Source organism: Cryptomeria japonica, chromosome 3 (genome assembly GCF_030272615.1).
Source record: "Cryptomeria japonica chromosome 3, Sugi_1.0, whole genome shotgun sequence".
Taxonomy (NCBI): Eukaryota; Viridiplantae; Streptophyta; class Pinopsida; order Cupressales; family Cupressaceae; genus Cryptomeria; species Cryptomeria japonica.
The window spans coordinates 503,345,284-503,362,010 of record NC_081407.1 but is presented as its reverse complement, the minus strand read 5'-3'; the positions used below and the strand labels follow the sequence as shown (position 1 = coordinate 503,362,010).

Here is a 16,727-nt window from a genome sequence, read left to right as displayed (position 1 = left end):
CTTTACTAACATGCAGAAAGTTGCATACACAGATGGAAAATAATGCAATATTGATAATTTTATCATGGAGAAGATAGCATTCTTGCTTACCAACGGTAACAGTCGTAGTATGAAGAGTTGCATCATTACTCAAGTATTGAATAGGGAATTCCATTCTTTGTAGGTAATTATTAGTTGACACAGTCAGAATTCTAGTTATTAATTAATCAGATACTATATAAAGATACCTTAACCAATAATCTATTGTTAAAAAAAGGTCTACTTGAGATACATTAGCAAATTATTTTTACTCTAATAGCAGTCAATTGTAAATCTTACCATGATCCTCAGTATTAAATAATACTACAGTAAAAATAAATAAATAATACTACAATGAGTGTTCATGATGAATTAAATAAATATAAAGAAAATTTGTAAGCCTTTTTAGATTTTATATAATTATATTGATTATTTCTTGTAGGCATTGTTAGAGCTGCTTTATAACTCTATCTTGGCAGAATTCTCAAAACGTTACCTGTTAAGTTCAATAAAGAATATGAAGTTTCTTATCCCAATTCACTTCCCAACAAACCATAGGATTACAAAGAATCTACCCAAATGTTTCACCACATTTTATTTTGTATCTTGATTGTAACCTTTATTTTGCAGCTAAACCAATGCATGCATTCAGTATGAATGGACATAATCCAGGACGACCATGTAGCAGCCAGATTTGTATCACACCCAGAAAACAGTGACTTGGGCATGCAGTAATTGCAAAAGCAAATTCAGATGGAGCATATACAAGAGATAGGTACTGTAATCACTGGCAAATAAAACATGTCATTTACAAGACTGAGATGGAAAATATAATCTCGAGATCTCATACCAGCATATTAGTATTCACAATTAATATAAATGTTTTATAACTAACTAGCTCACTATCATGCATCTTAACTTTTCAATAGTCAATATAGATGATATAATTGTTGCCCCATCTTACATGTGCTAGATATCAATCAACTGTACTCTGCATATGAGTTGCTGAAAATGAAATAATGCAACCTAAAGTAGTTTCTTGTATGCAAGAAAAAACTATGTAAAACTATGAAAAATACAAATAAAATACAAGAGATAAACTTCATGAAACCTGGCATGAGAACAAATCCAAAACAGGGAGGCCTTTCTGTGATGTCCTGATCCTTGCCCTAATAATGCAATGACAATAAATCACATATGAGGTCAAGGGGTGGCAGACCTTGAGCACCTCAAGTTAGTTAGTAGATAGTTAATAGCTAATTGTATATAACAAATGACTTCAAGTAGATAGTTCGCATGAAGAATTAATAAGGCATCAAGTGTATCCGGGAAAAGTTGTGAAGTCCTATCAATAAGATGCTTTTTCTAGTTGGCCTTAAGAGGCACAACGGAATGTGATATGAGAATCAGTCAAGATTCAGGATGACATGATCAACGTATGATGCTTAAAGCATCCATCACACATGAGGAATATACATATCGAAGCCATCATGGCAACAATCATCATACGATGATAAGTGATGAAGATAGCAAGTAACATGCTAACACTAAAAGAAATATACCAAGAAAAAGAGCCTCATTATAATCAGCAACCTACTTAATCGGTCATCCAATAGATATCGATTAAGTAATCTATCAGCAAAGTCATAGGGTATCATCATTACAAAAGATCAGTCAGCATGTTAACAATTGATCAAACAGTCTTGGTTTTGATAGTCAGTAAAGCCATATCGATTATCTCCATAGTTTGAAAGGCAGATCAATCACATACATCCAATAAAAAGAAGCATGATAAGCATCCGATTGCTTTGGGTCAATCATCACTCCATACTACAGATCGATCATACTTGAAGATCAAAACAGACACACGTAACTGATAAGACACTATGGGATCGATCAAATCAAGACATATCATCAATAGGGATGATTGTAATATAGAGATTAATAACTAACAATTACTCTAAACATAACTAATGATCATTAAAGTATGGAACAATGTCCATTACAAATCATCCACTGAAAGGAACATGTGCAATTAAAGGCAAAGATTATACAAGTGGAAAGTGATGGGCATAATAAACTAATCGATGTTATGAAGAGATATGTTTTGCATAATAAACTGATATGTTTATACTCAAAGAAGTATGATTTGGAAGAGATATGTCTCTTCAACAATCAAGAGGTGCAATCCCTTCGATATTGCCACATACATTAGGATATTTAACTCATCTGAGCATTTGACCTAAGTGTCAAAACCGGTTGCATATAGAAGAAATTTGATATCAGAGAGAGCACCATCTTCGTTGCAAGCATATAAAGTCAGATCAGAAACAGCATCATATCGCTATAAGCAATACCATTATATATATTTGCATAACTATATCGTTATATCAGGAACAGCAGATCAACCATCGCTTTAAGCAGTAGGAATACATTTAGATAGTAGCATATTTATTTTTGTCATGGCAGAGACAGATACCAATCATAACATTTCCTAGCATACTCTCCATTGTCATATCAGAGAAGGCTAATTTGTTAGCAGCAACACATATTGATATGAAGATCCTCTTCGTTTGATTGTTATCAATCCTATCAGTGACAGCAGAGATAATCTTATCACTGTTAAATTGCACTAAGTGCAGATATATAGACAAAATAAGCTTGCAGGTGATTAAGTATTGAATCAAAGCTAGCAGTGATATTGTTCTCATATATCATATTAATTGTACAACATAAGAACAATCTTTTAGAAGTGGTATCATAGAGTAGTAATCTTACTTCAATCATTATCATTTAAGTGTTATTAGAGACTTTAAGTAACTGTCCGTATTTACTAAGTTTGAACATAAGGGGGCATTACACTTTCCTTCTCTTGACATGTTTACAAATCTTATTGCATTCTTGAGGGCTTGAAGGTAATTGTAATGTCCCCTAATGGGACCCTCTTATATCCTGACCTTGAATCACAATTGTAGTGCATAGTGATTACAACAGAGGGGCACTATTGTCAACTAAGCTTGGTCTGGACCCTGCACAACAGATTAGTCAACATTTCCATTATGCCTTGATAGACTATATAGTCAGCACTCTTATATATTGCATAGTTATATAAAGGACTCAACAACCCTTTCTCTCCCTACACCAGTTCCCATTATGGAGCTCAAGGAGAATCACCCAAGGCGCCTTGAGTCTATCCCTCTCCAACAAGCCCAAGAGCACCAAGGACCTCATCAACTTGGCCTCTTGGGCCATGCTCAGGGTTGGCGTACCTGCTGGAACCTAGTGCTCTTGCTTCCTTATATTCTCGCTCCATAACTGGATGGTGAGATTGAAAGGTATTACAGACTCCATCATATAATTTACTTAATCGTCATATGAACAGTTAGTGATAGAAAGGCATTATTAAACTGCCATACATATTGCAGTCTACATTAATATTACTATTAAATTCTGTATAGGAACATTATCAGTATTCATATATAAAGTATACATATTAAACACATCCCCATGCATACCACCAAGAACAAGGATGTTACTGCCTGTAACTTAATAACAGTTCTGATCTGATCTGATCCATGGTGATGTCACTGGCTGCTTTTGATTCCTTTCCTTTATATCTCTCAATGTGAGGGAGAGGTCACACCTCTTCATCATGTATGCCCTTTGGCAAGAGACATGTCCTTTCCACCATTAGTACCCTTTGAAAGAGTGCAACTCTTCATTATATCTGCCCTTTGAAAGGGACACAACCTTTCATGGTCAGATCTGCACTTTTTATTTAAATCAGATCTGCACTTCGGATTCCACCATTATCCCCTTCTCAAATGAGGTTCTCTTCTCCCTTTTATATCCCATGTTTGAGGGAGTCACAACTTTTCCTTCCATGTCTTTTGACCATTCAGTAACTTAATTAAATGTTAATTATATTTAATTATATTGTTTTCTATTTTAATTTAAATTTTTTTTTATTCTTTTGTATTTTAATATTATTATTATTTATTATTAAAATCTATTTCAAAGTGGGGACATTACAGTAATGATCACTAATAACACTTTCAATTGTTCTGCAACGTTCTCAGATGCACAATCTCCTACTGCACTCAACTCCTTACGCACTTAACCACAAACCAATAGAAAGTGTGCAAAGAGATGCTCTAATTGATCCATGATGGTGTATTCTATATTGAAATCAAGTTAAACATGAATAAAAAATCACAAAAGCAAAAGAATTGGAAGAGACACCGTCTGCAGTACCAACAGCCGCCACAATATTTGGGAGCCACCTCTCAATCCTAGCACCAGCCACAAGCAGTAATTTGCTCAGATCTGAATTTATTATGGTCTGATTTCATATTTTTAGAATACCATAAACAGCACTCTTGCTGAAATTCATTGATTGGGTCAACATAAAATTAAAAACCTCAGTGAGTTGAATGTGTAAGTGGACTTATATCATTTTATGTTATTATTAAGTCTATCAAAAATAATTCCAATACTTGGACTTTGTTGTTAGCTATTAACAGACATTGCTGTTGTTATAACCTTTTATTTATGATGTGCATTGTCAACCATTGAAGTTTTCTGCTGATGCAATATCATTTATAACCATTGTTCCTTTGAATAATATTGTCATATCTTATCAATTATATAGTTTTAAACACTCATAAGTGTTACCATTAATCATAATTGATGGTAACTATAGATTTGAAGGAAATAAATCTCTTGCATTTGATTCTTTAAGTTTTCACAAGGAAATTAAGGGGATAATTGATAGATAATTGTCCCTATTTCATAGGTGTTTAATTAAGGGGACATTACAAGTGGTATTTGAGCATTGCATTTTGTGGTTATATTGCATTGTCCTTAAAATGGGACAACATTAATCCTATTGGCTATAATCATTTCGAACAATTCTTAAAAACATAGTCATTGACTACTACATAGATGTAATATACTAGCCAAATTTTTAAAACCAAAATATTGCAATTTTCACAAGTTTTGGTAAATGGACATTTCGTCAAACAGTTTGCATCAAGCTGGTCGGAAAAAAAATTCAACTTGTTTTGAGTGATAATGCAAAATAAGCATCATAACCATATCTTCCAACTTCATCTGTTACAACTATTTTCATACCAAATTATCTATATATATATATATATATATATATATATAAAGAGAGAGAGAGAGTTGTTGTTGCATCGAGATAATTCAAAAACTTCAATTACAGCTTCAATTAATTCAATAACAATATTAGCAGACCAAATTGCTGGTGTAGACTATTGAAAGCATAATCAGCAATTATCTTGCTCCCTTTTAGCCTTCCAATGATAGAGAACCTTATAAAAGTGTACATTAGCCCATATAATTGATGTGACCTCTTTTGAGGCAGTTGTGGCTGGCTTTTGCTACCCACCAAAGGCTGCATGGGGGTTCTTCCTAGGCCTTTACCGCATCAAATAAAAGGGTGAAGACAAGCATGGACTCGTTTGGGTAATGTTTGGAAAGGTACAGACAAATGATAAATTTGTGGTTGTGGTGTATGTGAAGGGTGAAGACAAGAATTATAAGTGTTGTGTGTGCACGTGAGATATCAATCAAGATTTTTGTTTTGTGTCCAAAATTGGACAGCAAAACTAGAATTACGATGCAGTGTGTGCAATAATGGAGTGATATAAAATCAAATACTATTTATATTTATTGAGTCCTTCAACCAGCCAAGAGCATGCAAGTGTTCTTCACACAAGCATAGAAGTCCACTCCACCCAACACTCTAGTGAAGCTGTAGAAAAATAATAATGCATCTCCATGCAGCTACCAAAATCAAAGAGGGGTATACAATACAACCCTAAACGTCCCCCCATTGTTCAATGTCAACAATCTAACAAATTGGGAAAATATGCAAAAGACCACTATAGAAACCAAAGCACAACAAAATTATTATACAATGGTGTGGACCTAGAGATAATTAAGATGTTTGTCCAAAGTAAATGGCCAATATCAACATGATTAATGGAGAAAGGCATAACAAAGTATTGGCCATAGTGGAGAAGGCAAAAGAACAACACCACTCAAATGCAAATATAAGTACAATAACATATCAATTATAAAATAATATATATATTAAAAGGAAAGTACTACAAACTATCATACTAATTAAAGTAGTAGCTGTATTACAAAGTACTCCTGAACTTTGAAATGTTATAACCTATACTACATTTCGAAGGAATGACACAATGCATGATATGGCCCAATTAGATTATGGATAGAAGGAAGATCCAATAACCAAACCTCCATTGTCGGCCGATCAAGATCTAATGTTACTTACTTGTTAAAATGGAAAAGAAACTAGCAATGATGAATATGGAGAACCTTCAAAGGAATCTCACTTAAACAATTTTTGATGGTATGTATGATGTTAGAGTACTTCCAAAAGATACCTGGAGAAGTCTAATCGAGCCGACCATTAGGCCCCCAACTTTTCAACTAGTGGTTGTAGATCAAGCAGGTAGTAAAGTGCTTGAACTTTTGATGGACCAAAAGGTAATATCGAAAGCTAAGTACTTTTTACGAATTTTGTCGTCATTTCATTATGAAAGAAAGCCTATGACACAATTTTGGGTTGAGGTTGGCTACTAGTAGCTAAAACCTACTACAACTAGAAGAAAAACACACTCTCAATTGAAAACAAAGGTTGCAAATACACAATCAATTTGAAAAACTAGGCAGCAAGGCAAGAAGTAGCTTCCTTGAATTCCTCAGATTCATCAGATTCAAACCTTGAATAAGAAAGGATAGAGAAGAAAGATAAGGGATTTTGAAATTGCACTCATGCTCAAAGATGAAATAAATTTTCTCCATGGCCTATTTTGCTAGCAAATGGAGAACTATGAAGTACTTCCATTGAATTGTACTTTCATTAAATCCATGGAGATCAATGAAGAGTAGCTAATGAAGAACGATTTTGCAAAGTTGGACAACTTATGGATGTTCAACACAAAGAACCAAGACATATTTCATGCGAAATTTATAGGAAACTACCATATAGGAGATGAAAAAGAAAAATATTAATGAAGCCAAAGTACAAAATAAAACATGGGCCAAACATGGAAAAAAATAAGGATAAATAACAATAACAAGTCAAACATGTGTGCGAAGAAAAAGAAAAATATTACAAAATTAAATAATCAAGATCCCCCTAATACCACAATATGACCTATATCTTCCCTTGATATACGTCATACTATTTCCTTAACCACCATGCAACCTCTCAATAAACTTACCGTAAGACCTCCCATCACTACTAGCACCATACAATGTACTTTTCCTCGCCATTGTACAATTTCCTTCTTCCCATTCTAATCTCGCCATATGATATTCTTTCTATCGAGCCCAATCTTCTATCTTATGATTTTCTAAAAGGTTATCCTCCACCATACAACCCATTCTAGCTCTCATCATCAAGCCTATTCTTGTCATCAATATACTATGGCACAAACCCAGTACTACATCCTACAATCTACTTCCAACAACAACATATACTTAAGTCAATCATTTTATTCATCTGCTAATCCTACCATAGGATCTACATCCTACAAATTAAGTAAGATCTTCACCATACGACCTGAGACTCAATCCATTCTATAAGCCTTGCTAGTCATTGTCGTACCACTTGGTAAGTCATCCCTTATCGTACAGTGGGTTGAACTGAATCTATATTTTACTCTTTTATTGTACGAATTCCCAATTAACAATGACTATACAATCAACATTTAGTACTATGCAATCAACTATACAAGAAAAGGGATTTTAGTTTAGCAAATTGAATTTTCTACTAAACAAAGCTTTTCTAATAAAAACATCTCTATTCTGCATGCATATCTTCTAGACTCAGTAATTGATTGGGTTAACTCTCTCCAAACTCTAATGTGATGCCACATTGGGCTCCTTATTTATTTGGTCCACAGCCACAATTCATTCAATTGTATTACAACTAGCTTAGAAATTCTCCTAACACTAGCCTACGTTTTAGATATGTTGTTTCTACTTATCCTCTAAGTGTAATGCTAGGTTTTCTCAATGAGTTTTTATTTCTCTTTAAGAACACCTATCAATTTGCTACCAATTCTTTGCAACCTTTTCCTTATAGACAATTTGTCGAATACATGACATGTAGTATAATTGTTTCCATGTTCATATGGCATTATGATTGTAAGTTATTACAATGTTCACAGAACCTTTCAAATCATACATAGAAGGTAAAAATGGATACCAATAACCAAGCTTTGATATCATACAAATGTTATATAGATTCCTTATATACCATTCAAATCAACTGATTTACAATAGTTTACATAAATAAAGAAGTTATAACAATAATAGCAATTAATTTCAGAAGTTTCTTAACCCTTATTTATTGTTTGTTTCTCAACAAATACAAAAATAGCATAGGATTTCTGACCTTTTCTAAGATTACAACAGCATACAACTACACCGGCAACATTCAGTAACAAGAGACCATTCAAACACCTATTTTCACGAGAATGGCACCCCAGATGACAGGTTTAGCAAGCGCACAACCAATCATGAACAGACACATCAACTTTAAAGAGATATCACCCTTTAAATATGATATCCAATGACTCAAAACTAATCAGAAACATGACCGTACAATAGGTAATGATCACGCACAGCAAAACGCCAAAATACAAAGATGGCTATTATTCAGTCACAAAGCATCTTCAAACTTCAATGTACCACTAGATATAAAAAGGGAAACATCTCAAAACCACTACAAAATGTAATGCAAAACCTCAAATAAAACCCTCGATTGGGAAAGATCAATTCGACGCCAATCTTCACCTTTCAATGGTGGCCAACAATGTTCTTTAGTCCCCCAGCACAAGTGAATCACACAGTTTGTAAGACAAACAATCGCCCAACAAGAAAGATGACAACTGGAAATGAAAGTTCTGATAATCAACACCATAACCAATCTCCTCACCTTTCCTGAAAGCTACTGAAATATCTTCACAATCTACAACAAAAACTTCAATCAATAACCTGTAAATCTCCTTTGCCCACAACTTGTAACTCTGAATGAGCTACACTAAATTAACAGGGAGGATTTTTCACCACCATGCTTAATCTTCTCAAAGAGAGTTTTTGTCCTCTAGAAGATTAAGCCAAACCAGATTCAAACACAAAGACCCCCAACGATTTTATTAGAGAGATATCAAACAATCTGCATAATGCAAATGAGCTCATAGAACCTCCTTATATACTTTTACAGGTAAAGTTTCTAGAAGATGCAATTTCAAATTTAAAAAATCCCTTTTCACTCCGAAAGATCCTATTATAAAAATAATGATAACATTTGATAGGCAAGGTCCTAATATCATGCATCCATGATTTAAAACTTTTTATTCTCTTTCTGACAAACTATTGCACTAAGGTGCTTTTTACATTATTTTAATAAAATTAGCAACCTTAGTAAAAGAAAATTTAAATTAAAACCAATAATACACACAAGTTGAAGAAACTATCGAAGAGCATCAAAATCGAATCCAACAACAATGAAGTGATAGTAATAACGAATAATGAAAAATGGGATAACCAGGTGACCTACTATAAATAGGCACTCTCTCCAAGAATCTCAGAGAACACATAAGAAGTCGGAATTAACTTTGGAAAGTGGCATAAGAGTCCTCTACACCATTTGAGCTCATCACCAACATCAAACATCTCCTCTAGTACGATTGACAATCATTAAGAAAGCCGAACCTAACTACAATGTTGAAGTGACTCAAAATGGGCACATTACATTCTACTACCCATAGATTGAGGACGCACTAAGAACTCAACAGGACTTGTCAAACTTGTGAGTCCTAAGGTTGGCCAAGTCGACTCGTCCAAAAAATTGCACATTAGAGTCCAATTGAGTCTGGTCGAGTACCCAATCGAGTCTTGGGCAAAATCGAGTCAAGTCTTAGGCTTGAACACATGAGTTTTGAGCTCGGACTCTTGGTTTGTTGTCAAAGCGCCTTGACCAAGTTTTAACTCAGAAACTACATTTTTCTTTCATTTTTAACTCAAAAAACTTGTCCCCATAGGAATAAAAGGGTGTTGTGCCAAAACAAAGTGGAAAAAACAATTACAAGGAGTCATAATTTTGCATTATAAATGCATTTTAATTTTTGTCATTTCTACTTCATCATTGGTTTTTTCTCACATCTGACACCTTGTGCATTTTATCATTGTTGATGTAATGTCCCCACTCTAGTCAATTTCATTGACTAATGGGTTAGCCTATTATTTTGGACTCTCATAGGCTAACATTTTGGATACAGAGTCTCAGTGGCAATTCCACTTCTCTAGTTCAGTCTTTGTTTTAGTTCAAAAGCCTTTGCAGTCACCATATGGGCTTAGTTGAGGGACTTACTATTTATAGTAAGTCAATCTGGTAGTAGTGATATTTTTAGTCAGGGCACCTGGACACATGGGGGTTATTCAATTTGACCCCACCTTCTGACAGAACATCAAAGCACAGAATATTGAGGGAGATATTAATATTTTAGTGGTTAAGTTATTTAGTTAACTTATATGGATATTATAAAGTCATAAAGTGACTTCATTAAAATTATAAGCCACCTAAATATTATAAAGTGACTTTTATAATCACTTAAATAGCAGTTCACCCAAATATATTTTAAAACTCAAACTCTATTATTGATGACTATTTGAAATTGCTTCATTTTGCTCTGTGGATTTTCAGAGACAAGGGTTTCAAAGGGTTTGCTATTGAAGAACGAAAATCCTTCATGGATCTACGATTTTAAGGCTGTGAAAAATCAGCTGAATTATTGCAACTGGGAGGGCTTCATTCAAGAGTCCGTATGTGCTTCATCAAAGGTTATTTTCTTCAATTATTTGTACATTTGGAATAAGAAAGGAGGCATTCAGGTTTAGACGCCTCTATTAACAGCATTTTCATTTCAATAAAGCAGCCATACAAGTTCCCATTGTTGATTGTACAAATCAGACTTCGCACGTGGGGTCCAGAAAGAGAGTGTTTTGCCTGGGAGGCTGGAATGCCTACCTAATTTGTAGTTTAGTTGCTCCATTCCCAATGTCCAGCATTATCAGGTGGTTTCATCTCTTTTCTAGCCTGGAGAATTCATATTCAGGACTTGTACACTCATTTTGGTCAGTTTCCCAGTTTTGCCTGGCAAACTCTAGAATTCTTTATTTAAAATAAGTTGAGGACCTACATGCATGCAATTAGCATTAGAATAATGTGTAGCAGTTATTCTATTCATAATACAGTTGTAGTTGCTTTCAATTTCGTTTCAATTCAGTTTTATGTGCATTTCTTGTCTGGCAAACTTGCTATTTTTTACCTTAAATTATCCAAATCTATTGAAAAATACAAAAACAAATCAGAATTACCATTCTAGAGAACTTAAAACCAGGAAGGTTCTTACAGTGGTATCAAAGCTCTGATCCTGCCTTCTTGGAGGATTAGAAGTTCTTATGCATCAACATCAGTTTGGGCCTCACAGGTTTTACACATGCAAGAGACCTGGTTTATAGGGAAACCAGGATCAAATTGAAGAGATACCATTGGAAATCATGGGAGACAAGAATGATGGTAAACCACATAGACAGCTTGGTAACAATGAGGACCAAGAAGCCGTAATTATTATGAGGGGTCTAGTAACTGGGCAGGAATAGGTGGCAAATGTGTTGCAGTAGCTGACTACAGCCATATAGCAGATCATTATGCCTAGGGGACATACCCAGAATCAAGAAGAGAATGGAAGTGTTGTTGGTTGCCCAAGGGCAAGAGTGACACCCACACGCACCTATGATAGGACTACATGCCCAACATTTGTGAGAAATGAGCCTGAAGAAGAGGATGTGGCTAAGGGGGAAGATGACGTGGTATTTGCAGATAATGTGATGACAATGCATGATGAGTGGGATAGATTACCACAAAGAGTTAAGGATCATCTTAACTTTGACAGGTTCATCAGTCAAAAGAGAGATCATAGCAAGAATTGGAAAGACAAGAAACCATGGAACAAATTCAGTGATCTTAGATATACCACTAACAAGCTTACACTCTATACTTTTGATGGCAGCGATAGAGTTACAGCCAGAGCTTGGGTTAGCAAGTTGGATACCTTCTTGAACTTACGTCCTATGGCAGAGGAAGATGCCATTAAGTTTGCAGCTTTGCATTTGGAGGGAGTTGCCTATGACTGGTGGCACCATGGGATGGTTACCTTGCAGCATGACCTTATCACTACATATCACGAGTTTACTGATAGACTAGTTGAGCGCTTTGACAAGAGAGACCCAGAGTTATATTTTAGAGATTTAGCTCAGTTGAAACAAATGGACAGCTTGGAGTCTTATATTGGTGAATTTCAAAGGCTCTCGGTCATGGTCGCAGGTATTTCAGAGAGAAAGTTGGTCATACTATTTGTTGAAGGTCTTTACGAACCTATGAAGGGTTGGATTCAAGTTGTTGATCCTCCTATCTTGCCTGAAGTTATGAGGAAAGCACGTAGCATGGAACTTACAGCTCCACGTAATAGGTTCACTCCAAACAATTCAAAACCATCTTCATCCTATAATGACAACAAATCTGATCCAAAGAAATTAGACAATGCTGATCAAAACAAGAAATTTGCAACACCTTTGGATAGGGAAACTATAAATGATTTGCGTAGAAAGAGGTTTTGTTTTTAATGCAAAGGCACTTATGATGAACCATGATTGTCCTCTCAAGCCTAAGGGGCAAAATAAGCATATGGAATGGTTTTATAAGGATGAAAACATGACTGAAAATACAGACCAGCAAGCTGTTCAAAGAGTCATGACTGGAACACGGATATGATTCTTGGTATGAAGTGCCTTCATGCAATTGGAGAGTTTACACTGAACCTTAGGGATATGGAAATGAAATTTAATGCTGATGGAAAAAATCATGTACTTAAAGCCATCAAGGACAGCAACTTGAGAGTTATAACTCTCAGAAGAATGCAGAGACTTATCAAACATGATATGGTAGAGTAGGCAGCAGAATGTAAGTTGATGGCTTCTTATGAGGAGCAGCATAAAACACCCTATCATTCAGATGTACAGGAGCTTAGAGTTAAGCACACGAAGGTGTTCAGTAACATACCACCTGGTAGACCTCCTGATAGATGCACAAAGCACATCATTGAGCTGGAGGAGGGCACCAAGCCCATCATGATTACACCTTACTGGCACCTAAAGCGTTTTAAGGATGAGATTGAGAAAACCATCAAAGGAAACCTTGCTATGGGACATATAAGGCCGAGTAAGTCTCCTTTCGCTTCATCAGTGGTTTTGGTGAAGAATAAAGATGGTACGCTTAGAATGTGCATTGATTACAGGATGTTGAACAGAAGAACAATAAAGAACATGTATCCCATTCCTCGCATTTATGAATCGATAGATGAACTTCACAGAGCTTGTTATTTTTCAAAAATTGACTTGAGGACAGGATATCACCAGATTAGTGTCAGGGAGCAGGATATTGAGAAGACTACATTCAGATGTCATTGTGGACACTATGAGTTTTTGGTTATGCCCTTCGGCTTAACCAATGCACTAGCTACTTTTCAATCCACTATGAACAAGGTCTTCCAGTCTGAGTTGAGGAGATTTGTTTTGGTATCCTTTGATGACATTTTGGTTTATAGTACAACTTGGAAGTAGCACATGGCTCACTAGGATACTGTTTTAGACATACATGACAAGGAGTCCTTCTACGCCAAGGAATCCAACTGTGCATTGGGCATGGCAGAACTATTATATTTGGGCCACATAATCAGCAGAGAGGGAGTTCGCATGGATCCTAATAAGGTTTGTGCCATTATTGATTAGCCTACTCGTGAGAATTTGACGCAGCTCAAGGGATTTATTGGTTTATGTGCTTTCTACCGTCGATTGTTTGGACACCTTTAGCACCTACTGATTTGACAAAGAAGGGTGCATTTGTTTGGACACCTTTAGCACAGGAGTGTTTTGCGAAGCTCAAGCAGTTGATGACTACATGTCCAGTTCTAGCTTTACCAGATTTCACCAAACCTTTTGAGCTTCATTGTGATGCATGTGGAGAGGGTATTGGTGCAGTGATTATGCAAGATCATCATCCTATAGCTTTCATGAGCAGGAAGCTAACGGGTCCTGAGATGAGCTATAGCATTTATGATAAGGAAATGTTGGCCATCATGCATGCAATGGCCATGTTCAAGTAGTACTTAGTTGGCTGCAAGTTTTGTGTCAAAACTTATCATAACAGCTTCAAACATTTCCTTGGACAGTGGGATCTAAATGAGCGTCAACAAAAGTGGGTCAGCAAGTTACAGTCTTATGCTTTTGACATCTCCTATGTCAAAGGGACTCAGAACGTTGTTGTTGATGCCTTATCTCGCCATCCCCAATTGAGCTCCATGGCAGAGGTTTCTGAGGATTGGAAACACTTGATCATAGCAGAGTATGCCAAGAATCCGTGGGCTTCTGGCATTATTGATGGGACACTACATGACAGCAGGTACTCTCTTGTAAATGATCTCATCATTTACAAAGAGAGAATATTTTTTGTCCCAAGTTTAGATATGAAGAACAAGGTATTGAGATCTTGACATGATTCACCTATGACTGGTCATCTTGGATACTTTAAGACCTATAGGCAGGTATGGGAGAGATTTACTTGGAAGGGTCTCAAATCTGATGTTCTTCATTATGTCAAGGAGTGCTCTGTTTGTCAGCAGAACAAGCAAGAGCACACTTACCCTGTCAGGTTGCTTCAGCCACTTCCTATTCCTGAGAGGAAGTGGGAAAGCTTGTCTATGGATTTTATTAGGGGCTTGCCTAAAGCTCAAGGGAGAGAACATTTATTTGGTAGTTGATTGGTTGACTAAGTATGCACATTTCTTCCTGATCATGACTACTTATTCGAATACACAGGTAGCAAATATTTTCTTTCGTGAGGTATCCAGATTGCACGGGCTACCGCAAAGTATTGTTAGTGATAGAGAAAGTAGGTTCATGGGTAACTTCTAGCAAAAGTTATTCAAATTATGTGGGATAGAGCTCACTCAATAAATGGGTGAAAGGATACCTATGGAAAAACATTTCTGGGCAACAGAAGGCTTGGGTGAAGTGGTTGCATCTTTGTGAGTATTGTTAGAATTCCACTCACCATATGACTATCCAGATGACACCTTTCAAAGCTTTGTATGGCTGTGATGCTCCTAGTTTTTTGAATTTATTCATGAGCGATTGCAGAGTACCGAGTGTTGGGACCTGTTATAGAAGAACCAGGATATCATGAGAACTCTTCGTGAGAACACTCAAAAGGCTCAAAATCAGCAAAAGCAATATGTTGATCAGAGGAGGGTTGACCAATCTTTTGAAATTGGGGATATGGTGTATTCGATGCTTCAACACTAGAGATAGTCCTCTCTTAGGAAGAAGGGCTCAAAGACACTCAAGCCACATTATTATGGGTCATTCAGGATTATCAAGCGAGTTGGCGAGGTGGCTTATGAATTAGATTTACCAGCAAATAGTAAGGTTCATAATGTGTTCCATGTTTCCCGCCTCAAGAAGGCATTGGGAGAACATATAGCTCCTTCAAACTTAGCACATTTGGATGATGAGGGGAAGTTTATTTTAGTACCTGAGGCTGTCATAAAGACTAGAGAGCGTTATCTTCGGAGGCGGGTCATCAGGGAAATTTTGAGTAAGTGGAGAGATCTGCCGATACAGGATGCTACTTGGGAAAAGGAGAGCATTTTACAGCATCCAGTATTGAGTTTGCTTGAGGACAAGCAAATTCAGGGAGGGCGGATTGTAATGTCTCAACTCTAGTCAATTTCAGTGAATAATGGGTTAGCCTATTATTTTGCACTCTCGTAGGCTAACATTTTGTATAGAGAGTCTCAATGGCAGTTCCACTTCTTCAGTTCAATCTTGCTTTAAGTTCCAAGGACTTTGCAATTAGTATATGGGCTTAGTTGAGGGACTTACTATTTATAGTAAGTCAATCTAGCAGTTGTGATATTTTCAGTCAGGGCACCTAGACACATGGGGGTTATTCAGTGTTGACCCCAGCTTCTGACGACCAATCAAAACACTGAATATTGAGGGAGATATTAATATTTTAGTGGTTAAGTTATTTATTTAACTTATATGGATATTATAAAGTTATAAAGTGACATTATTAAAATTATAAGCCACTTAAATATTATGAAGTGACTTTTATAATCACTTAAATAAAAGTTTGCCTAGATACATTTTTAAACTATGAAAAGTGATTAAAATACATTCAATGTATTTAAAAATCAACTTGGGCATACCTTTTTGGAAATCGTGCCATTTGGGGGTTATAAGGAAAAAGAAGGCAATTCAAACTATATTATTGATGATTATTTGAAATTGCTTCATTTTGTTGTGGATTTTCTAAGACAAAGATTTTTCAGAGAGTTTGCTATTGAAGAACAAAAATTCTTCCTTGATCTGCGATTTTGAGACTATGAAAGATCAACTGAATTATTGCAATTGGGAGGGCTTCATTCAAGAGTCTGTTTGTGCTTCATCAAAGGTTATTTTCTTCAATTATTTGCAGATTTGGAAACAGAAAGAAGCCATTCAAGTTTAGACGCCTCTAT

General features: G+C 35.8%; 1 protein-coding gene across 3 annotated transcripts in view; it reads right to left on the bottom strand.

The window, feature by feature from the left end:
* Positions 1-16,727, bottom strand: part of LOC131045463 (uncharacterized) — a 285,469-nt gene that overhangs the window by 96,185 nt on the left and 172,557 nt on the right. The gene's annotated exons all lie outside the window — the stretch shown is intronic.